General features: G+C 43.4%; 1 protein-coding gene across 2 annotated transcripts in view; it reads left to right on the top strand.

Moving 5' to 3' along the window:
• Window positions 1-25,189, top strand: part of APLF (aprataxin and PNKP like factor) — a 369,988-nt gene that overhangs the window by 94,368 nt on the left and 250,431 nt on the right. The gene's annotated exons all lie outside the window — the stretch shown is intronic.

Below are 25,189 nucleotides of genomic sequence, written 5' to 3'. Positions count from 1 at the left end.
ATAAGATTCACTGAAATCAAAATGTCGACCGTACAATACAAATGTTATGTAGAACAAGTATTTATCTACTTATATATGTTTTTTTTCCTTGGGATAGTATGAAAGATGTAATTTTAGGGAAAGAAGTAATTTTAGATACTTACCTAAACTTACCTCAATAGAGGAAAGCCTCTGGATGCTCCAGAGGTTTCTCGGATTGACATGCACCCCACTGATGCTTGCTAGGATCCTCTACTTCTTCACAGCCATGCTCCTGTCTGAGCACGACAGCACTGCGCAGGTGCTAGTATGGCCTATGCAGTAACACAAAGGCGCTCGTGCTTGAGGAAAAAGTAGTGTACGATTTGCTTCGTGCTACTGTGCAGGTGCGGCCGTACTAAATGCGCCTGCACAATGCGGCCGTGAGAAAATATTCGACAGGCTCTTGCCTAATCTGGCAGCACTGGATTGGTGCACTCAAGGGGAATGGTGGAAGCCTCTGAATTATTCACTGGCTTTTCTCTACTGAGGTAAGTGGCTAACTTTGACCCTTTTTTTTCCCTTTAATGGCCCTTTTCATCGACCTGTATTTAAATTTAAAAAAATTAGGTACTTAAAACATATGTAAACTGATATGTAATTTGATGCTATAATGGGTACATACAGCATCAAGGTTCATTAGAACTTGCATGTGTTTATTTTTTTATTACAAGGGTTAAAAAAAACCCTCAGTACTTCACATATGCAAACTAGAGTGTGAGACTGCAGTAGAATGCAGGGGCAGAGTATACAGAAACAAAACCATTCTATTTAGTTGTGTAGTCAATTCTAATGACGAGAGTGCTGAAAAGCATACAAAATAATTATTTGTTTTTGTTGCGAGCGAATGAACCACATATGATACTGACTTGGCTGTGGTTTACAATTCAGAGTTAAATTGTAACCCCTAAAATAAAATAAGGATTTGAGACACCAGCGACGTTCTATATATATCATTGTTTCCACACATGTGATTATCTGTTTCAGTTCGGGTTTGCTATAAATTTGGACTGCAAAATTATAAAATGTTTCCTTTTTGCAGTGGCTTACAGGTACTGGTATAATCACTGATAACAGATGGCTGTTCCTGGCAGTGCCTGTCTTCCCTACTCACAAATTGAAGAGACCAGATCCACAATGAGAGAGCCCAGATGTCTACACTGCAAGGATTTTAGGTTTCAGGAATTGTTTTGCCAGCAAGGCAGATTTATGAATACCAGTGTATGTTGACTGTACAAACTCACCAAATACATCCATGCAGCAGCACGTCTGAACCTCCCACGTTAGCTAGGAGCCGCTCATGCGTGAGCACCTCCAGCTTATTGCGCAGACGCATCAGCAGTCCCGCAGGTGCAGTACGGCTGTGCTCGTGCTTGAAGAGGATCGTGGTCCCAATCAGATTACAGCCAAGTCTTTGTTGGTAATTTTTTAAAAGGTCCGCGGGCGGCAATGGGGGATCGGAGGACGCCGTGGGAAGTCTCGTTAGGATCCAGAGGTTTCCCTCATCTTAGGCAAGTATGTGATTTTTGTACCCGGGCTTTGGCTTGGGTACACTTTAACAGCAAAATGTCTGACAGATTTCTTTACTGGTTACTCCAGGTGTGCAGGAGCAGCAAGTAATTTGAGTGTGCAGGTTTCTAAATGGCGCACTTCCATAGAGCCAGTGCAAAATTGCACCATGGAGGCACTGGGTGGTTGGTTAGCATTTTGTTGCATTCAGCTATTCAATCGGCAATTTTGTCACCAAAACAGCCTTAACAAGGATTAAGCACTGGCTCGGAACCAAGCATCATAGAAAATGAAGGAAAGTGAGTATCAGTTAGGTTACCTTTTTTAGGAGGTTTAGTGTTAGGGGACTGAAAAGGGGAGATTTGGTTTTAGACATTTAAGAAACACTGTGTGTTAGGGTTGGGCATCAGGATGGGTTTTGCAGTGGGGGAAGCAGAGACGAGTACTGTTGAGAATATGATAGCAGAATGTACCGCAATTACCAATATTTTAGCTAACGTAATCAACTTGCTTCCATATTACCGGGTGTATGAATCTAACATACACAAGTCTTAAGTGCTTCCTGGTCTGTGCAGACTATTACTGATGCAGGAAGAGGAGTGTTACTGGGCATTATTGGACTTCTGTGCTTTAAAGCAGACTTCCCCAACCCTGCCCTCAAGGCCCACCAACAGTACATGTTTTGCAGGAAACTACACACAATTACAGGTGAGGTAATTAGTGTCTCAGCAGAGCTGATTAACTACCTCTGTGGATTTCCCCCAAAAATGGACTGTTAGTGGGCCTTGAGGACAGGGTTAGGGAACACTGCTTTAAAGGGAACTTTAACTGAGAGGGATATGGATGTTTCCTTATAAACAATACCAGTTGCCTGACAGTCCTGCTGATCTCTTTGGGGCAGTAGTGGCTGAATCACAGACCTGAAACAAACATGCATATAATCCAGTCTGACTTCAGTCAGAGCACCTCATCTGTATGCTTGTTGAGGGGCTGTGGCTAAAAGTATTAGAGACACAGGATCAGCAGGAGAGTCTGGCAACTGGTATTATTTTAAAAGGAAAAATCCATATTCTTCTCAGTTTAGGTTCCCTTTAAAGGGTGAACCAAATAAGTAATGATTTTTAAGGTTTGAGGGAAAGAAAACACTGTTTCAGTTTGCCAACAATTTTAGACTTAATAGTTGGCTGTAATTTTCATTGGAAAGCACTGGCGTAACAATAGGGGATGCAACACCTGCCCCCGCAGGGGGGCCCGGGCCCCGCTCGGGGCTGTTTTGGGGGGCTGGAGGGATCGCAGCATGAGGGGAAAGCCATGCCCACAGTCGGCGGGGGAGGGTCCCCCCTCCCTCATCTCGGGGCTCTCCCCTCTGCGCACCCCTCCAGCTTAATGAGTGTCCGGGCAGCGGCAGGCAACGGCTGATACATACCTTCCGTCTTCCGTGCGCTCCAGCGTGCGTTCCTCACTCTAGTCTCTGACGCGACTTCCTGTTTTATAGGTTGGCACCGGTCTCCTGAGGGATTTGGGTGCATTCTTTCATTGAAAACTGTTCTAGCTGGATTGATGTATGCTTTGGGTGATTCTTGTTGGAGGACCCAGCCTAGGCTTCTTGCATATTATCCCTTTAAAATATCAACATCATTTTATTTTTTTATGATGCCATGCACACTTAAAAAGGCTCCCTGTGCCTGAGGCTGCAAAACAGCACCAAAGCATGATGCTCCCACCACCATATGTAACTGAGAGAACTGTGTTCCTAAGGTTGAAGGCCTCTCCCTATCTTCGCCAAACATAAGTAACAACCATGTGCCCAAACAGTTTCAGTTTAGTCTCATCAGACCAAAGCACAGACTTCCAAAACTTATCTTTACCTTTCAAATGTTCGCAAGAAAACCTCAGTCGGGCAGTGATGTGCCATTCTTTGAGTAAAGGGGTTCTTCTGTGATGAAGGCCCTGAATCCCACCATGATGAAGAGCCCTTTTAACTGTGTTCCTTGAAACGTCATCTCCAGAAGAGGCCAGGTCAGCAACAATCATTTTGGCAGATGTCCGGGACTCCTTGCTAACATCTCTGACTATTTTCCTCTCCAGAGTTCTACAAATCTTTTGCTTACGGCCACGGCCAGGTTGGTTTCTTACAGAATTTGTCTTGGCAATGATGCAACGTACAGCTGTTCTAGACACTGTGAATTGCTTGGAAATGACAGGGTAGCCTTCCTCCTTATTATGAGCCTCTACTATCTTCTTTCTGAGCTCCAGACCAATTTCCTTTGGCATGGTGAGTAACAGTAGTCCCACTCGTGTTCAGGTGTCATTTTCCTTAGAGTCTTTTTATGCTGATTGAATGTTGTTAGGCCAGTTGACTGCATGTGTTGTTTGGAAGGCAATTCACAGCACAGGCGTGGTTTCAAAGCTGATTGGTTAATTACTGTAGGTGTGGTTTGAAAGCAAACACATGGGGCTAATATTTTTAACGTCCCCATTTTTACTATATGTGATACAAAGCAAGCCTAAATATGTAATTTATATTACAAAATGTACTAAAAGCTACTAAACAGCACTGGTAAATGTTTGATTATATCAAGCTTCATCAATGCTGCAAACATTGGAAAGAAGTTAAGGAAAATGTTCCATAATTCCCTGGGGGAGTGGAATAATTTTGGCCTCAACTGTATCTCTAATATAGAAAATTCACAAAATGTATTGGCGCATCCTGTATTCTTTTCAGCCACATTTCAGCACAGTAATCCTGTCTTTCATCCGATTAGATGTGATGTTGTGAGACCTACAAAAGAGAATATTTTTAGTTCTGCAAAAACTTGGAAGATTTTGCATTCTGATTTCATCTTCTCCATTTCTCACGTGGGATTGCACTACAGAACCTTTAATATTGAACTTCACTGCCTTCACAGTGAAATACAGTTTCAAAATCGATCCCTCACCTATGCAAGTGTTTTACTTGTGGTATTCCTCCCTGCAGCAATGGAATTATTTTACTCCCCACATAAGGCCATTAGACAAAAAAACGCTGATTCAATTTAAATAATCTTTAATGATTATCACAAAATACTGCATATATCTATCTATCTATCTATCTACCTATATATATATATATATATATATATATATATATATATATATATATATATATATATATATATATATATATATATATATGCATGTGGGCAGGTGATTGGGTGCCCGCAAGGGGCAGATTAGGGTCTAATCTGATGTGTAACAGTGACAGGTGGTGATAGGGGGTGATTGATTGGTAACTAGTGGGTGTTTAGAGGAGAGAACAGGTGTAAACAGTGCACTTGGGAGGTGATCTGACGTCGGGTCTGCAGGCGATCTAATGGTGTGGGTGGGTGATCAGATTGCCCGCAAGGGGCAGGTTAGGGGCTGATTGATGGGTGGCATGACGGGGTGATTGACAGGTGATCAGGGGGGATAGATGCATACAGTACACAGGGGGGTGGGGGGGGGGCTGGGGGAGGGTCTGGGGAGAATCTGAGGGGTGGGGGGTGATCAGGAGTCCCCAGGGGGCAGTTTAGGGACTAAAAAAAAAATAGCGTTGACAGATAGTGACAGGGAGTGATTGATGGGTGATTAGGGGGGTGATTGGGTGCAAACAGTGGTCTGGGGGGTGGGCAGGGGGGGGTCTGAGGGGTGCTGTGGGCGATCAGGGGGCAGGGGGGGGCAGATCAGTGTGTTTGGGTGCAGACTAGGGTTGCTGCAGCCTGCCCTGGTGGTCCCTCGGACACTGGGACCGCCAGGGCAGGAGGCAGCCTGTATAATACACTTTGTAAACATTACAAAGCGTATTATACGCTTCCTATGCGATCATCGGGTTAACAACCCGCCGGAGCTTCCGATTGGCCGGCGGGTTGAAGTCGCGGGTGGGCGGAGCCTATTGCCGGCGGATGCGCGCGCATCCCAGTGCGTTGTCCCCGGCAAAACAGTGTCCCAGGACCCGACGCCATTCTGTTTACGTGGTCCTGGGGCTGCGACTTTGCCTCCGCCAATATGCAGTAGGTGGTCGGCAAGTGGTTAAAGCACACCTATCTAGAGGTGTTTTTTTCTACCTGTCTAGAGGCAAAGCTACATAAGGTAAGCACAGCGGTATGATCATGCTGCATCCACATATCTCTGTGGATTGTCTATTCCTCTCCGTATTCCCTCCTGGTCCCCATAATCACTCCTTGAAAAATGTGACTTTTGGCATAAGTCACATTTTTAGACAGGAAAAGGCAGGCTTGCTGCCTTGTTCCCTCCCATTCACACCACTCCCCTGCCTTATTCACTCCCGTTAAGAGAAAACAATCCCTTCAATTCGCCTCATTAAATTACTAGTACCCGTGGTAAAACAAATACGTAGCTATTCCCCTGTAAAGTTACCCATACACAAACTGGAAGCCCCGCCGATATTCAGCAGACTCGATCACTATGATCGAATGTGCTGTGAAATTGAAAACGCAAATGTTGACTGATCGACCGATTGTCATTCGACATCGATCGGTCCCGATGGAAAATGTTGCTTGATCGCGGGCGGGTTGGGAGCACATTGCTAGCGGTGTTCGATTCGACGACGACCGACGCAGCATAGCGACAGCAATATCACCTGCACAGAGGGAGGTACTGGTTGCTTGGCAGTTGGACACAGCCGTTATTTCCCACAATGCAACAAGGTTCACAGACAGGAAACTGTTAGGACCTAGGTCCTGACATCACACTGTGGGAGGGGTTTCACCACAGTATCAGCCACACAGACCCCCCCCCCCCCCCCCCCCCCAATGATCTATTCGAGAAAAGGAAAAGATTTCTCGTGGGAAAGGTGTCTGCTACTGATTAAAGGCATGGAAAAGACTTGATACTGTCAGTGTGTTTGAAAATTTATAGCTGAATGAAAATGGAATTAGAAAGCTAATTTGTAATACTTTTAAACTGCAATAGAACTCAGTGCAACAATGACACTTGTAAAGCAATTTCTTTGTGAAAATAGAATTTCACTTTAATAAAAGAGGCCAATACATCATTAGATGAAAACAATTCTAGCAGCAGAAAGCGAGATGTGCATTTAAATAAGAGCAGTGCTTGACTGTGTATTACCACATAGTGAGGTAAATTAAGCTGCAAATGTATTATTTTTGCAAAATGCTGGAGGACAGCAGAAGTGTTTGTGAAAACCCACACAGCGCCATTCACTTTTTCCTCATTTTTGTGTCACTTTAGGCTGTACACTGTGATAGATTTTCCAAATCTGGATTGTGAAGGAACAGCCTGATGCTCAGAGGCACTGTGTGATTATGGATAGATTTATGTCAATATGTTCCTTTGATTCCACCACTCCTGTCTTCTAAACTTGGTGGATGTGTCTCCAGGCACGGCCAGCGATGAGCTTCCTCCCCATCCTCGTCTCTCGTTTCTTCATTTCTTTGATATTATTGCTTACCTTTCTTTTACAAGAAGTTCTGCCTCAGCGTCGTGTGCCCTTATTATATATAGAGTGTGAATTAATGTTGCTAAATCTGGTAGACTGAAATCTATGCTTCCACATCCCCGTTTGGCATTTTCTACATGAAAGTTCCCACAAGGTTTTTTCCCCCTCGTATACCCCGGTATATTGGAAAAGGAATGTAAACTGTGACAAATGCCTGAAATGAAAGTGTGTGTGAAGCTTTTGTTGAGGCTGTACAGGGAAGGCTGATGTCTGTTGAGGCTGAAGACTGATGGTATTTAGCAGGAGAGGCTGAAGACTGTTGGCGATAAGCAGGAGAGGCTTAAGACTGTTCATGCTGTGCAGGAGAAAATTAAAGATAACCCGAGGTGGGTTCTAAGAATCCAATTAGCATACAGAGGCTGCATATAATACCCAGCCTCTGTTGCTATACTGTTTGCCCCAGTCTCCCCCCTACGCTCTGCTGTACCCCTATAAATCAATCGCTGTGCTGGCGACATGCAGCGTTTCACCAGCCAGGTGTTTACATCTGAAATGTCAGTCTCTGCCGCTCTCCCGCCTCCGATATCGCCGCTCCCCGCCTGCGTCCCTTCCCTCCAATCAGCTGGGAGGGAAGGGACGCAGGCGGGGAGCGGCGATATGAAAGAGGTGGGGGAGCGGCAGAGACTGACACTTCAGATGTAAACAGCCGGCTGGTGACACGCTGCATGTCACCAGCACGGCGATTGATTTATGGGGGTACAGCAGAGCGCAGGGGGGAGAATGGGGCAAATAATATAGCAACAGAGGCTGGGTATTATATGCAGACCCAGCCTCTATATGCTAATTGGATTCTTATAACCCACCTCGGGTTCTCTTTAAAGAGACTCTGAACCGAGAATAAATCTCGCTTCAGAGCTCATAGTTAGCAGGGGCATGTGTGCCCCTGCTAAAACGACGCAATAGCGCCGCTAAACGGGGGTCCCTTGACCCCCAAACCCCCCACCGCGACACTTGGTCACAGACTTGGTCGCTCCTGGAGGCAGGGCTAACGGCTGCAGCCCTGCCTCCAGTCGCGTCTGTCAGCGGCGCATCGCCGCCTCTCCCCCGCCCCTCTCAGTGAAGGAAGACTGAGAGGGGCGGGGGAGAGGCGAAGATGCGCGCTGACAGACGCGCGTGGGGCAGGGCTGCGGCGGTTAGCCCTGCCCCAACCAGGAAGCGCCCCCCTGCATTACGGAGGGGATTTGGGGGATCAGGGACCCCCGTTAAGCCGCGGGATAGCGGCGGTTAAGCAGGGGCACACGTGCCACTGCTATCTATGAGGTCTGAAGCGAGATTTATTCTCGCTTCAGACTCTCTTTAAGTCTGATTTCAACAAAGAGGAAATGTGTGCATCAACCAAGTTTAACCCTAACAAATCTGGCTTTGCAAATTTGGCCTAATTGGCTTATCATGAGGCTTTGCTCATGCAAAAATGCATTTTCTTTCGCATGCCAAATTATGCAGGGTCAAAAACCAATACCGCAAAGCAGTTGCCCTGCGGGAATTAGTTCATGCTACACTAGCACTATCCAGGAGCGCCACGGGGAGGCTTCCCAATGCCCCCGTACAACTGGCAGACCGCGGGGGCCCCAAGCCCTCTCACTTCCTGGAACCCACACAGCGGCACTCCGGAGGGGGAGGCTGTGAGGTGCAGGCGACCCCCCCCAGCGTGGCCAGCGCCGGGAAGAGCTGCCCGCACCCACCTCACAAAATTAAAAACGGGCACTTACCTTAACGTCCATTGCGTTCTGCTGCATGTGCATGACCTGGGTGCGACACATTGGAAAGGAGTGAAGCATGGGTCCCCCAAGCTTGTAGTACTCGGGGGTAGCTCTCACGCAACACTCCAGAGAGGGGGAAGGGGAGGACAGTCGCAAACAGCCTGCTCCAGGGCTCTCACCTCCTAGAACAAGCCACCCACCACCCACCTCCAAAGTATAGAAATGCAATACTGATTTCAACAAAGAGGAAATGTGTGCATCAACCAAGTAGAACCTGCTAAATCTGTCTTTGCAAATTTGGCCTAATTGGCTTATCATAAGGCATTGCTCATGCAAATATACATTTGCTTTCACATGCCAAATTATGCAGGGTCAAAAATCAATACCGCAAAACGGTTGCCCTGCGGAATTAGTTCATGCTACATTAGCACTATCCAGGAGTGCCACAGGGAGGCTTCCCTAATGTCCCCTCTCTTTAAGTCTGTTGAGGCTGAGCAGGAGCAGCTGAAGTCTATTAAGGCAGAGACCTGTTGGTGAGGATCAGGAGAGGCTGAGACTGTTGTCGCTGGTGCACTAACAAGCTGAAATTCATTGAGGCTGAGCAGGAGCGGCTGAAGTCTGTTAAGGAGGAAACCTGTTGTTGATGAGCAGGAGAGGATGAAGACTGTTGACCCTTTGAAGGAGCAGCTGAAATCTATTGAGGCTGAGCAGAAGCAGCTAAAATCTATTGAGGCTGAGCAGAAGCAGCTAAAATCTATTGAGGCTGAGCATGAGCAGCTGAAGTCTGTTGAGGCTGAGTAGGAGCAGTGATTGTCTGTTGAGGCTGTGCAGGAGCAGCGGAGTTCTATTGAGGCAGAAACCTGTTGGCAATGAGCAGGAGGGGATGAAGACTGTTGACCCTGTGAAGGGGCAGCTGAAATCTATTGAGGCTAAGCAGGAGAGGCTAAAGACTGTTCACACTGTGTGGGAGCAAATTAAGTCTATTGAGACTGAGCAGAAGCAACTGAAGTCCATGGAGGCTGAGCAGGAGCAGCTGAGTGGTATTGAGGTAAAAATCTGTTGGTGAGGAGCATCAGAGGCTGAAAACTGTTGATACTGGTGCACTAGCAAGCTGAAATCCATTGAGGCTGAGCAGGAGCAGCTGAAGTCTGCTGAGGCTGAACAGGAGCAGCTAAAGAGTGTTGAGACGAAAACCTGTTGTTGATGAGCAGCAGATGCTGAAGTTTGTTGAAATAGCTGATGGTTTTGATGGTCTTTTCCCTATAAACATAAAATTTGAATCTATGGGAAATGTTTAGCATTGACCATCTCTACTGGTCAATAGTTTTATTGAAACAGCTGCATACATGATACAGTATATAAATATTCTTCATTTTCTCCTTTTTATTTCAAGTCTCGTTTGCTTTAGCCTACAAAAATCGATGTCTGCGTAGTCTGTAATCTTTTGATGTTGTTTAGAAAGAAAAATAAACCACCTTTAAATTAGAAACTGTTTCGTTTGTAAGTCGTGTTGTTTTCTTGAGTTTTCAATTAAAAATATTGACCGAAAAGAAAAAATCTGCTGTTGGAAATTCATTTCCCTGTTGTCCATAGAACATGGGTCAGGGAAACACTCAATAGACTTCACAATGAGCCACTCAGGCAGTACAATTGTGCTTTCCGTCTGCCTGAAGTCAAGCTTTATTAAAAAAAGACAAACAAGTAACATGGATTGATGAATAGGATATGTACAGTAATTGAAAATCTGATGTATACATATGTAAACTAGAGCTTTTCTTAACTTATGACTTTTAGGCAGTAACACAAAGTGGCACCACCATAAAAGAAAACCTGCCTTTACCAGTAACTCAACCTGCTGATGAAAACTTCTAGTGCCACCTTTAACAGAAACTGCGAAACAAGGCCTTACACGTTTCAAATGATTTCCAATATCTAGACAACTGGAAACGATTCTTCAAGGTTTAGTGTTCAATTGTTCCTGTTTATCAAGGTGTAGCTATAACAATTAACATAGATTATTAAAAACGCACTAGTAAGTCTCGGAGACCCTGATAAAAGCCTCTAATAAGTCTACTAGAGTGGTTCTATGCAGTGCTGGGCCGAAATTATGCATGAGCGTAATTACGCATCGTAATTCAATGTAAATTTACACGTAAGCGCTACGCGTAACTTACGGTCTTACGCGTAATTATTTACGCATAAGCAGTTAAGTGGTATCGTAATTACACTGTCTACCGTAATTGCTAGGTATGCGTAATTTTACGAAGACTTGCGCGTAATTTTACGCGTAATTACTAACGTTAAAACTCCCCTTTTCTAAGAGTAGCCAATCAGTCAACACCCTAAGCAACCAATAGTATCTTCTCCCGCCCTTCAGTATATAAGCGTACGTTTTGACGCATACAAATGATGTGTACGCAATAGCTGTCACATTGACGGCTATTGCGTACACATCGTCCATATGCGTCAAAAAATACGCATTATTAGGTATTACGGCACTACGCGTAACATCGTAGTGTAAGCGCCTACATTACGGTATCCTTACGCGTAACTGCGTAAGTTAACGCGTAATTACAGTGATGAACCGTAGGTAATTTCCTACGCCGTAACCGTAATTGCGTAATGCGTAATAGCGTAAAATTACGCGTAATGATCCGTAAGCGTAGATTTTTCCATTACGACCAGCACTGGTTCTATGTCCAACCAGCCATGAGAGCCAAGATAATGGTTGGTTATGTTTTTTTTTCTCTAGTTCTATAAGCTACATATCTGAGTCACATTTTTTCATTTGAATACTAAAATTCATTATATTGTAATATACAGCTTTTTCTTTTGAACGCCTTGTATACACATTATACTTTTCTGAGAATTATACAGTTAAATGGACGTGTGTACGGCAATAGTACATTTCCACTGTGATCAATGGAATTCTCTGTCCTCCATTTTGAAAATGGCCATGACCCCAAAACAGCTTCCTGGTCAGCACACCGTTAAACTTCTATATATCGCCCACTTGAGCCATAGGGAAACATGGACATTACTATCAGTTGTCGTTTCAGGTATAACTGACAGCAACTGATATATAACTCACAGCAACTGATATATTTCAGTTCTAACAAAATCTTGTCAGAAATGGAAGGAATCATTGTAAGAACAATATTGTGAGCTTCTGAGAGGAACTGACGGCGAGGTAAGTATGTAATATTCGGTTGCAGGTACATCATGTGTTTATTTTAAATAATTTTACTTCAAATTCACTTTAAAAGGAAATATGGCGGCCTCCTTATCCCTCTCACTTCAGGTGTCCTTCAAAAATGTTTTCCAGTTAGCGTAGATGTCAGGCTAGTCTGGTCAATGACTATAAGTCAGGCTGTGTGCCCATATAACTGACCTCTAGCTCAGCCCTAACACCTGTGCAAACTCCTACCTAATACAATTCTACAATACCCTGGCAGATGTAGCATACAGACGGACAGATAGTATCCACCAAACAAGCAGTAAGGATTAAAGCACAGTATGCAATATATAGTCACCTGAGGCCTGTGGTAGAGGCAGTCCAGATGATAGCAGGTGACAGCAGGAAGGAAAGGATTGGTAGTAAGCAGTTCAGCACATAGCAGATGCGTTGTCAATTCAATCCAGAGTCAGGCCAGGCAGAGTTCATGAGAGTAACCTTTAACAAGCAGGGGTCGATTCAGGCAGCAATCAGGGATATCCAAGAACAGGCAGAGTCAGCAACGGGTAATGGTCAGGAACAAAGCAGGGTTGGCAACAGAAGATCAATTTGGAAATAAGCTTAGTCAAGATACAGACAAAGTCGGCACAAGATCAGCAGCTGTGAGCGCAGTCTCACCAATAAGCCCAGCAGAGGCTATCGCGGGCAATGACTGAGGGCACTCACCTTACTTTTATACTAGAACTAACCAGTCAAAGAAATAGGAATCCAAAGTGCCCAATAGTCTTGTGGTGTGTCAGCAAGTCAGCTGACACCCCATGTACGCGTGCTGTACTATAATCCGTTTTGATGGATTGAAAGTTCAGATTAGCTCATTGTTGGTGAAATAATCAATGTATTATGATGTTTTATTTCTTCAATTGTACAATTAGTGGATGCCTTTACCAGGGCTGTGGAGTCAGAGTCGGAGCAATTTTGGGTACCTGGAGTCTGAGTCAGATGATTTTTGTACTAACTCCATAGCCCTGGTAAGAATTAGACTAAGAAGTTGGAGTCGGAGTATTGCTTGCATGCGCACTAGCAGCTTTTCGCTTGGGCTCTGGGGGAAATGGTCACATCCAATCAGGTTAGCTCGATTGCGCACATGCATTCCGTCTGTGTCTTTTTCTCTAGAGCCCGATCGGAATGCTGCTAGTGCACCTGCGCAGGCAGGCCAATGTTGTGGACTGTTTTGGGGTTTCCTTGCTGGATCGAGCTGGCTGAGGAGGACTGGCGAAGCCTCATTAGAATCCAGAGGCTTTCTTCTCCCGAGGCAAGTATTTATTTTTATTCAATTTTTTTTAAATTACCGATTCTCTTTAAGAAACTATATTGAGCATTTCATGTCACCAACTGTCCCTGAGTGAGGCTCCTCATCTCATGTCCCTAACACAGTCTAATTAGCATGTTTGGGGATGTAAGAGTTAATCATAATGTCTAAAGGAAACTTGCAATCAGCTAGAGTGCCCCAAAGAAACTTGAACAAACTCTATCCAGTGTATCAACTGGCACTTATACTTGGTATTCTAGCATTGGTATTCTAATGTTACAGAGCTAAGCCATGTAGATGTCATGCCTTGAATTGAGGATTATGGAAAAGAAGATTCAGACTTGAGAACAGTAGGTTTAATTTGGAATTGTGGGTTATTAGGTTGTATGATGTCCTAACCATTTGCAAAAGCAAACGGAGATATGGATTGTGGGTCTTACATTCATTGGCTTGTGAGTCTTACATTCGTTGGCTTGTGAAAGAAGACACATCTATATAGGTTAATGTGGCTATCAATTTTAAAGAACAAGCGACACCCATGCTAACCTAGAAATAAAAAACACATATATAAGTAAATAAATACTACTTCTACTTACATAACAGATGTATTGTGCTATCCACGTAATGATTCCTGTGAATTTTATAAAGGAAAAGCAGAAAATCCTATTCTAGGCAGTGGCTATCTTGCCAAGCTAATGCTGACATCATATCCTCCCTAACTCTTGTTTTCCCCCCTCCCTTCTCTTGCTCATTGTGTATTCATTAGCTGCCCTCCTCCCAGAGTCTTCAGACACTCCCACTGAGGTGTATACTAGGGACTACACTGTCTTATCATCCAATCACTGAGTCACCTCAGCCTTGCTTGTAAACACAAGTGAGCAGAGGTGTTTCAGATAAGAAAGCTAGGCAGGGAAATAAATGGAAGAGGCGGAATATATTATAGATAAAAAGAACTCCCAGCATTCAACTCTTTGGCACTTGGGCCAGTGCTCATAAAGTATGTGATACCTCCAAACCATAATAGCAGAAAAAGTTTAGCAAGTTTTGAATGCAGGATTAGCATCTTTATCACTTAATACACTCAGACCAGTTGCTGTTGAAATTTGAATTTTATGGTGACAATACCGCTTTAAAGCCCACAGCAGAAGTAAATGACATGTCTTCTGAAAGTCGAACCATGATTGCGGTGTGTGCTGGTGAATAGTGATTGTGGGTTGATATTTGTAGAAAGTTTAGCTATTGGTTTTTCTGTGCTGTGGTGAATTCCTGGGCATCCATTTTCATCATGACTAAAACAACATCAAAGTCCTATTAGAACTGCAAGTCTGAAGAAAATAAGCGCAGGTGAGCTTCCTATGTGAAATGACATGAAGAGTCTATTATTGTCCTATCACAATGCAATATGTATGAATCCCTGGGCGAGCAGTATAGATGAGGTGATGTGGAGACCTTTTACATCCTTTGTGCTGTGGCACTCACAGATCTAGCCCTATTCCATAGTGAGTGGGCGAAGCAAGTGTCAGTGTTTTAAATTATAGAGCTCAGCAGCACTTGGTTGTCCCACTGTTTTCTGAATGACTGGTGACATGTGTCAGACTTGGCTTGCGGACATCCTGCAGTGCTCTGTGCTTGGGTGGGAAACAGGCACAGCACAAAGCACTTCATAACTCGGGCTAGGAAGGGAGGCTAGAGCTGTTCATATTCATATAATACAAAAGTTATTATAGTTAGTTGTATTTTTGTACACAGTAGGTAGAAATGGCAGCGCATCCAAAACCAGGCTGCATCTTTAACCAGCGAGGATTAAAAGTAAAAGATTTATACGTACCTGGGGCTTCCTCCAGCCCCATACGCACACATACCGCTCCCACGGCACCGTCTTCATCCTTCTCCAGCTCCCGCACCAGGTCCCGTAACTTCGGCCAGCTGCAGCCAGTCTGAACATGCGCAGTGCACTCTCTCCGGCGGCTGGGAGCTACTGCACCTGTGCAGTACTATTCTCCGCCGGAGAGAGACGGAGGGAGCGCACTGCACTTGCGTCGACTGGCTGAAGTTACGAAACCCGGTACTGAAGAGGGAGAAGACTGAGGACAGCGGTGTGGGAGCGATCCGTGTGGATGGGACTGGAGGAGACCTTAGGTATGTATAAAACTTTGGCTTTTAATCACTGATGAGCGAAAATGCTAATATTCTTTTCGCCTTATTTTCGCGAAAATAAGTAAAATTTTCGCTTCGACAAGCAAAAATTAGTCCGAATATTTTAGCTTTTTTTTCCGCCTAATAGCTGCTGACTTTCACGGTTAATAGCACAGCCCCCTTACCAGCTGGAATCGCCAAATTTGCAGGATATGTTAGGGAGAACAGTGGGTACAAGAAAAAAAAAAGTGTTTGCAAAAATACTTTATAGTTTTGGAGAAAAGCTACGATAGGAAAAAAGTGTATCTTTAAATGTGGTAAATGACAGATAATGTAGCAACATACTGTAACAGTAGTGTACATTTACTTATATCAAAAGAAATAGCAGTGAATTTCATGTTGGGGTTTCCAGGGGGTCCGCACCAGTGAAGTTGTGAACTTTTTTTGGTTCGCGAACCGTCATAGATTTTAACGGGCAAGCAAATTCTAAAACCTGACGGGACTGTTTCTGGCCACAAAAGTGATGGAAATGTTGTTTCAAGGGGCCGAACACCTGGACCATTGCATGCCGGAGGGGGGTCCATGGCAAAAGTCCCACCAAAAATAATGTAGTTGACCAAGAGTCATGTTTTAATCTCTAATGGGCAGAAATCACATTGCATTCCTAAATTTGTGGAATAAAGTTCTTTAAAATGTCCAGTATGTGTACACGTTGATCAGGTAATGTAAGCCTTAGGGCCTGTTCAGACTATGTGCGTTCCTAGACGTTTTCAGGGAACGTGTCTGGGTACCAAAAACGCATAGAAACGGCTCCTAATGCTTTTGAATGGGCTAGTTCACATGTATGCGTATGAGACGCATACGTTTCTCATCCGCATTGCTGCACGCAGTTCTGTGCGTCACGCATAGAAACGGACGCAATGAAAGTCTATGGACGCGTATCAAAAACGCGTACTATTGCGTTTTTAGCGTCCGTTTCCCTCTGCAGTTCCCATAATTCTTTTTTTCCCCTGGTTCATGTGTGTGTGCAAAACGCAATAGAATACGCATTAGAACGCAAGAAAAACACATGCGTTTTTCAACTTGCGTTTCTTTGATTTTAAACGCATTCTTCATACGCAGATAGTCTGAACAGGCCCTTAGGCCCGGTTCACACTGACAGATGAAAAGCCACATTTACCGCACCACAAACAACCGCAAAGAGCTTTAGTGATAACTGTATATGGACCTCCTGGAAACTCAATGGAAGTGAAAGCTTTGGCCAGGGATTGCTGTACAGCCGCAATATGGTTGTATAAATCCCTGATCCCTGGCAACGCTGGACGTTTTAAAGCACTTTATTCCACAAATTTAGAAATGTAATGTGATATCTGCCCTTTAGAGATTAAAACATGACTGGGTCAACTATGTAATTTTTTGTGGGTCTTTTGCCATGGTTCCCCCTCCGGCATGCAACGGGTCAGGTGTTAGGCCCCATTAAACAACTTTTCCATCACTTTTGCGGCCAGGAAATGTCCCTCTAGGTTTTAGAATTCGCTTGCCCATTATAGTCTATAGCGGTTCGCGAACGTTTGCGGCAAATTTGCGTTCATGAACCGAAAATCTCAAGTTTGTGAATCACTAGTACGGACCCCCTGGAAACCCCATCACAGAATTCGTTGCTCTTTCTTTTGATATATGTAAATTCACACTACCGTTACGTTAATGCACAATCTGTCATTTACCGCATTTAAATGTATACTTTTTTCCTTTCATAATTTCTTTTTTTCCTTTTATACCCACTGTTCACCTTAACATAACCTGCAAATCTGGTGATTCTAGCTGTTAAGGGGACTTTGCTATTAATTGCGAAAGTCAGCAGCAATTAGGCAAAAATGTGTAAATTTTAGCAAATTTGCATGTAAATCTCGAAAGTGAAAACGTGAATATTTAAGCGTATTTTCGCAAAAAAAAAAAATTGGAGGGGGTGTTGGCACTTGGCACCAGGGGAACAGAGGTAGGTAGGCTACAGCCTAGTGATGCCTTTAGTTGCTATGGAGTTAGGAGAAGGCACAACAGCATGCCACACAGTGGAGCCAGGTAAGGAGGGAAACAATGTGCTTGTCCACGATAATCAGCGTCCCCGGGTCTTTCAGCAACGCATCAGGGCCACCGTACACACACTATATTCTTGGCAGAGGTGACCCCAAATGGCAGCCTCTCCTGAGTATTGACTATTGTGTGTACAAGACTTCAGAAAGGGATTCAGAAAGTACTTCAGGCAGAGGAGGAGCTGCTAGGCAAGTAGTAATTGCACCTCCTTTAATTCTTGTACCTAACTGCTAGCGACTCAGCCATCATGTGACATAGTGCTAATTCTACATTTTATAATGTACCGGTACACATAGCCCCTCTTCAAGCACTGGCATTCAGTTCTGGACATGCTATGTAAGAAATGCATATTCTATTCCACTTTAAAGGGTACCTGAGCCAAGTAAAATGATTTACATTAAGCACATGATCCACCTGTAAATTAACATCACATACTTACCTCGCCGTCAGTTCCTTTCAGAAACTCAACATTTTCTTATGATAATGACCCCTTCCAGTTCCGACTAGAACTAGTCGTACTTGTCTCTCTGGAAGCTGAAGGCCTTACAGGCCTTCTGCGCATGCCCCCTCTCCTTCCTCTTTGGGCTCATCCACCTTGGGCTTGGGTGCGTCCATGCTGATGGCAAAATAACAGGTTCACAGAGTACTGACCAGATAGCTGTTAGAGGGTCTGCACCATTTTTAGAATGGAGGACAGAGCATTTCATTATCAACAGGGGCGTAGCAATAGGGGGTGCAGCGGTAGCGACCGCATCGGGGCCCTTGGGCCAGAGGGGCCCGAAGGGCCCTCCCTCAACTACAGTATTAGCTCTCTATTGGTCCTGTGCTCATAATAATCACTTCTATAGATACTTTGAATAGTGGTAATCATTAACAAACTGTTTCCCATCCCTTTCTTGCACCTCTGACTCTGTAGTTGCCATTGGCAGGTTTTGGTGCACCGTATCAATTGCTATGTATGAAGTGCTTGGGGGGGCCCCATTGTAAAACTTGCATCGGGGCCCACAGCTCCTTAGCTACGCCACTGATTATCAAGGTGGACGAACGGAACGTTGAAGAGTGTATGTCTATTTTAACTTTTATTTTTCAATTCAGGTTTGCTTTAAGTCGTTTTTTACTGTAGAAATAAGTCCATCTTCAATTTTCCGAGAATGGCAGCTGCTTACAAAGAAGGTGTGCAAGTTTACAATCCCTCTTTGTAGCAAGACATGAAGAAGGAGATTCCCATCTGTTTTATTAGAAAATATTTAATGATGCCATGGCTAGTGACTTGATTCCATAAGCAGCTCCAGGCAACCCAGATGCAATAAAGATTTGAGTAAGCCAACGCTGTTATCTTGGCCTGGATGCATTAGGGTCACTGGTGTAATTGAAAATAAGCAGGCCCTGCTGTCTATCTAGGTCTTACAGTGCCAGTGCTCTTGATTGTTTTGCAGTGCTCAGGGATTACACAGGTAATATCCTCTGTGTGCTGGATGACAAGAATTTATTCTTAGTGGTGTATCAGTCTGAAAACCTCATTCCTGGTTCCATAATCCCTCTCTGTTGTAGTCGACAGAATTAACAACTTATCATAAAATTGATGTTTTCTCCTGAGAACGGGATAACAGCACAGTATTGTTTTTAAGAGTTTTTTCTGTACATTCTCTGAAACTGGAGAGTTTTCTTGTCATGTTCTTACTGTGAAAACTTCTGCTTGATTTTTCTTTCCCCAATTTAAAGGGACAACAGTGAACTCTCTTCCCAACTGTATGCATTAATTTTTTACTTTATACCAGAGGTGTGGTTCAACCACTTCCCAACCACAGCTTTTTTCCCCTTAAAAACCAGTGCAATTTTCACATCATGCACCTCCCATTCATTCACCAATAGCTTAATCATTACTTATCACATCTAAATGATCTATATATTGTTTTATTTGCCACAAATTAGCATTTCTTTGGGTGATACTTTCTGCTAAGAGTTATTTTATAGGCATTTTAAAATGAATGTTAAGAAACAAATGAAAAAAATCATTTTTCCGTTTTCATAATGTTCTAAAATAGATAAAACCCACACATTTTATTTGTCCCAGTTATTACAATGTTTAAATTGTGTTCTTAGGACAATGTATGGCGATTGTATTTTATTTCGAAATAAAGGTGTATTTTTCCGTTTAGTGATTTTTATACTATATAAATAATTACAAACCTTTATTTACAAATAAAGTAATATACTCTCATCTTAGAAAAAACGGACTCCGGCACACTCTCTAATGTAAGCAAAAACTCCGTATACAGAGGCGCCAGAGTAGAGTAAAACGTTGTAAAAACCGCTTAAAAGCAGAGGGGGATGTTAGGGTGGACTTACCTCCTTCTTACAAAAAAAGAAAACTCACTTGAGTCTCGATAAAACAGAATTGACAAATAATTTATTCAACTCCACAAATGCAATGCGTTTCGTGGGCGTGACCCCGCTTCCTCAGGCAAAAATGGGAGCATAACTCAGTGGGTCAAGCAATAGGTTTGAGCGCCTCTTTTATCGAGACTCAAGTGAGTTTTCTTTTTTTGTAAGAGGGAGGTAAGTCCTGGAAATGGATCATTACTTAAAGGGATACTGTAGGGGGGTTGGGGGAAAATGAGTTGAACTTACCCGGGGCTTCTAATGGTACCCCGCAGACATCCTGTGCCCGCGCAGCCGCTCACCGATGCTCCGGTCCCACCTCTAGTCCACCTCTGGAATTTCAGACTTTAAAGTCTGAAAATCACTGCGCCTGCATTGCTGTGTCCTCGCTCCTGCTGATGTCACCAGGAGCGTACTGCGCAGGCACAGACCATACTGGGCCTGCACAGTATGCTCCTAGTGACAACAGCGGGAGTGAGGACACGACAACGCAGGTGCAGTGGTTTTCAGACTTTAAAGTCTGAAATTCCAGAGGTGAACCAGAGACGGGACCGGAGCATCGGTGACTGGCTGCGCGGGCACAAAACTTCTACTGGGGACCATTAGAAGCCCCGGGTAAGTTCAACTCATTTTCTCCCGACCCTCCTACAGTATCCCTTTAAAGAGGAGCTGTTAGGTATAAGGTCTCAGAGAAAATAAACACATATATCAGTAGCTAAAGATTGGCTGTACTTACATTACATATGCATTTCACTGTCCATGTTTGTACTTCACATAATTTTTATATAGTATTTGCAGAGAATGATGCTCCTGACAGCTCATGGCAGGTTCCATGTTTGTCTGTCTCCTATGAAGCTAAATGTGTCGTCATGTCCTGCCTGCTTCCTGATGATTCCACTCTCACAAATGCTGGTAATGAATAACACTACTGTGCAGTGAATATTAATTAGCCATGTGGCTAGGAACAATAGCGGACTCCTGCAGTGTACTCTGCCCGAGATTTATTAGTGTTGTGAGCTAGACTGTTACATGCTGTTGAAACTTGAGCCTCACTAGCAGCCAGGGGAGGGCCCCAGAATGCTTTGCAGTATCTGTTATTCGGCTTGCGTCTTCCTTAGGAGCCTGGGAATACGGAGCCTTGCTGTCAGCAAACATCTAAAGTAAGAGAGATTTTTAACTGCAGTATTGCCTTTTTGGCTTCCTTCTAAACTGTTTAACACAGGAGAATAGAAGAGGTTTAAATTAGCTTTTGCAGCCTGACAGTTACTCTTTAAGCATTTTTTTTTCATACCTCTTATTAAAACCCAGATTCCACGAGGCATCTGTACATACTAACATAATGGCCTCTCTTTTCAAGAGCTTGTCATCTCTCGAAGCCACCCCTACTGTCTTTCTCAACCACTTTCAAACTTGCAAAAGAGAGACAACCAGAATTGACCCTGTCTAACGTGTTAAATTAAACGAGTGGCACCCACCCCATTTATAATAGACCTCTCATGCTGTAAAAACCTCTCCTTTAAGGGCTGAGCAGTCTTGCCAACATAGTAGCGGCCACATGGGTGCGACACACAGTACACCACAAATATAGTACGGCAACTGATAAATTGTTTTATTCTCCAGGTGATCCCACCTATTTGGACACAGTTATTATATACAAACAATAAAACAAACACAGAACATTTATACCGCGCTTTTCTCCTTGTGGACTCAAAGCGTCAGAGCTGCAGCCACTAGGACGCACTCTATAGGCGGTAGCAGTATTAGGGAGTCTTGCCCAAGGTCTCCTACTGAATAGGTGCTGGCTTACTGAACAGGAGGAGTCATGATTCGAACCCTGGTCTCCAGCATCAGAGGCAGAGCCCTAAACCATTTCACTATCCAGCCACCCTCATGACATACATATTTAAAATGGTTTAAAAGTAAGCTGAGGTGCGATACATATGGAAGCTGCCATTTTTCCTTTCCAGGGATGCGGCAACTGTATGTTTTTACTTCCGCTCTTTTGGTTGCCAGGGATGCGGTGAGCTACTTCCACACTTCACCTATTATTCTTGCATAATTATTTTCTTTTAAATTATACCAGTTGCCTGGCGGTCCTGCTGATCTCTTTGGCTGCAGTAGTATCTAAATAACACACCCGTAACTAGCATGCAGCTAATCTCGTCAGAAACATCTGACCTGCATGCTTGTTTAGGGTCTATTGCTAAACGTGTTATGCTGGGAATACACGGGTAGATTATGCGCCGGAATTGAGCCAGCGGCTCGATACCGGCGCGTCCCTGCGGCCGCTCGGATCGATTCCCACTCGTCCCCGCGGGCACTTCCTAATCAGCGCTTTTTCTTTTGTCCTGCCCGCCGGTATCGAGCGCGGAATCGATCCGGCGGGCAATCGGACCTGTCGGAAATTATCAATTGAGTCATCAGCGACTCGCTTGATCGCAAGTATCCACCCGTGTATGCCCAGCATTTGAGGCACAGGATCAGCAGGACAGCCCAGGCAATCTGTATTGTTTAAAAGGAAATAAATAGGTCAGCCTCCATAGGTCTCTCACCTCGGATTCCCTTTAAGCTGGTTACTTGGCAGTGTTCCCGTATACATAAGTTATACTATCTGATTTCTATTTTGAAAGCCATGTGAATTAAACGCTGAACAAGCCTTTCAGTATTCTACTAAACATAATAGAGGTGTGTCTTATCCCAAGCACATGGCAACACACGTTGGATGGTATATGGTTTCTTAATATTTATGTATCCTAGGAGAAGCAGTAAGAAATGGCTTTAGCAGAATAAATGCCTCAGTATGATTAGCAATGGATGAATAAATGTAATTAGAGAGAAACATTTAATCTGCACTCAATTATCCACTGAAGCACAGTATTCAAATTGTATTTAATAAAGCCAATTACCCTCCACAGTTCAGTGCTGAATGGTGACAAATGGCTTGCTTGTACAAAATCAAGATTTTTTTTTAAATTATGTTGTTAGTACATCTCATTTTGAAACGACATTGTCCTCATATTAACATTAGTTTATTATAATTCTGAGTAAATTAGACTTTGCTTGCTTTTATAATCATGTCATGTACGTCATGTACGGGGAGGCTGTTCATTTGTATTTCTGGCAACCTGTGGAGTAGATATTACATGTGTGAAGTGCATTTCCAATCAGTTCAAATTATGCAGTTAAAGTACACTAGACGTAAGAGGGATATGGAGGCTGCCATGTTTATTTCCTTTGAAAGAGATATTGTCAGTGACAAAAATCACATTCAATTTACCCACTGCTCTGTGTTTGTTATGCAGCCTGCAGCCTTACCCTGCATTGCAATCACTCCAATTTATTCTGAAATGTTTCTATTGTAATAAATCTTATCTCAGTCAGCCTGGCTCTATTTGTTCCATTGCCGATGAGAAGGAAGCTTGGCATCACCCCTCCCACATTGTTGTTCCTCACTGATTGGCTGAGGACAGTTCAGTGAGCGGCTGAAATCTGATCTATACTGTGCTCACGTGTTTACAAAGCAAGGTAGCTATGACAGAATCTAGGAAAAAAAATAAGGGAGGAAATGACATCAGTATTGGCTTCGGTCAGAGGGAATAAAGATGGCAAATGCCTGAAAGGGAATTCTCTTTATTTACTATATAACGTTCACAGAAATTAAAGTGCAATACATATGTTATGTAAGTAGAACAAGTAGTTATCTACTTACATATGTGGTTTTTTTTTGATGGGATAGTATTTTATTTGGAAATAAAGGTGCATTTTTTCCGTTTTGCATCCATCTCTATTTACAAGCTTATAATTTCATTTTTCCGCAATTTGTTGATATTCTTTTAAACAGATTGGTCCCAAAAAACGCAAACACCATTGCAATGCAAAAATGAACAACCAAAATGCACAGGAAACCGCTCAGTGTAGATTGCAAAAAGGAAAACTTGATCGCAATGCATATTGTATATATTTGTGGTTGTGATGTTCAGTGGAAAAGGGCCCTTTTAAGCAAACTTGATGTGAAATTAAACTTATGAGGGATATGGAGGATGCCATATTTTTTTTTGTATTTTACTAATTGTAAAAATAACATTAGTAACTCATATTTTTATTTTCAGTTTAATTGCTTCATTTTTAAGACTTTCAAGACACCAGCAGTGACATTCTGATGTAATACGGTATCTACTTTGTTGTGCAGTAAATCAAACAGAAGCAATGACCCTTTGAACTTTTTAGCACTAAAAACCTTATCAGCCCTTTTTTCTCACAAAGCTGATTTGGCTTCTACAGTATTTACTTTTCAGAAAACTGGACTAAATTTGACAAGCTGGTAGACCAGCTCATTTGCATAGATAACAACTTTTAAAGTGTAACTGTCGGGCATAAAATAAAAAATCAATTCTTTATTTTTATCTGTTAAACAATCAGGATGCTAACCAGGCAATCCAAAAGTTAAAAATCACTCTTACTTTTCTTCTCCATAAAACATCATTCCCCAGTTTCCATGGCTCTTATTTGGTACATCTGCCACACACAAAGAAAGTTGCAGAGCATGCTGGGTTTTCTTTTTTTCTTCTTTACTTTCCCCTCAGGCATAACTAATGCAGCCTGATTGGCTGACGCCTCTTTCCCTCCCGCTTTCCTCTCCCACACTTCTGTACCTCTCTGATTTACCAATATTTCTCATGCTGAAGAGCTGCAGAGTCGCACTTTCTACTGAATACTGGGAGGGAGGCGGCCAATGCAAACACAGACAGAGTAAGGGAGGAAATGTCAGGATTGGCTTCAAGATAGACACAGTCAAAATGGAAAATCCTAAAAGGGATTTTTTCTTTTTTTTTACTGTAGAAAAATTATTTAAATCAAAATGTGGACAGTGCAATACATATGTTATGTAAGTATAGCAGGTATTTATCTACTTATGGGCTGGTGCACACCGAGCGGGTTTTCTCGCGTTTTTACAGCTGCTTGCGGCTGTGGATACGCTAGGGTAATGTATTTCAATGGGGTGGTTCACACCAGAGCGGGAGGCGTTTTGCTGAAACGCAAACTCCCGGGCTGAGGCGTTTTTTGGATTGCGCAAGGTGTTTCTGCCTCCAATGTGGAGTATAGGAAAAACGCAAACCGCTCTGAAAAACGCTAGATCAGAGCGGTTTTGCAGGCGTTTTTGTTACAGAAGCTGTTCAGTAACAGCTTTACTGTAGCAATATATGAAATCTACTACACCAAAAACGCTACCCAAAAACGCAAAATGCTAGGTGAAACGCTTCTTAAAAATAAGAAAAAGCGTTTCAAAAACCGCTAGCATTGCGGATCTGCTAGCGGTTTTTGGTGTGCATCGGGCCAATATCGCTTGTGTTTTTTTTTCTGAGATAGTATAG

This window comes from Hyperolius riggenbachi, chromosome 4 (assembly GCF_040937935.1).
Source record: "Hyperolius riggenbachi isolate aHypRig1 chromosome 4, aHypRig1.pri, whole genome shotgun sequence".
NCBI lineage: Eukaryota > Metazoa > Chordata > Amphibia > Anura > Hyperoliidae > Hyperolius > Hyperolius riggenbachi.
This window is presented reverse-complemented; position numbering and strand designations above follow the sequence as displayed.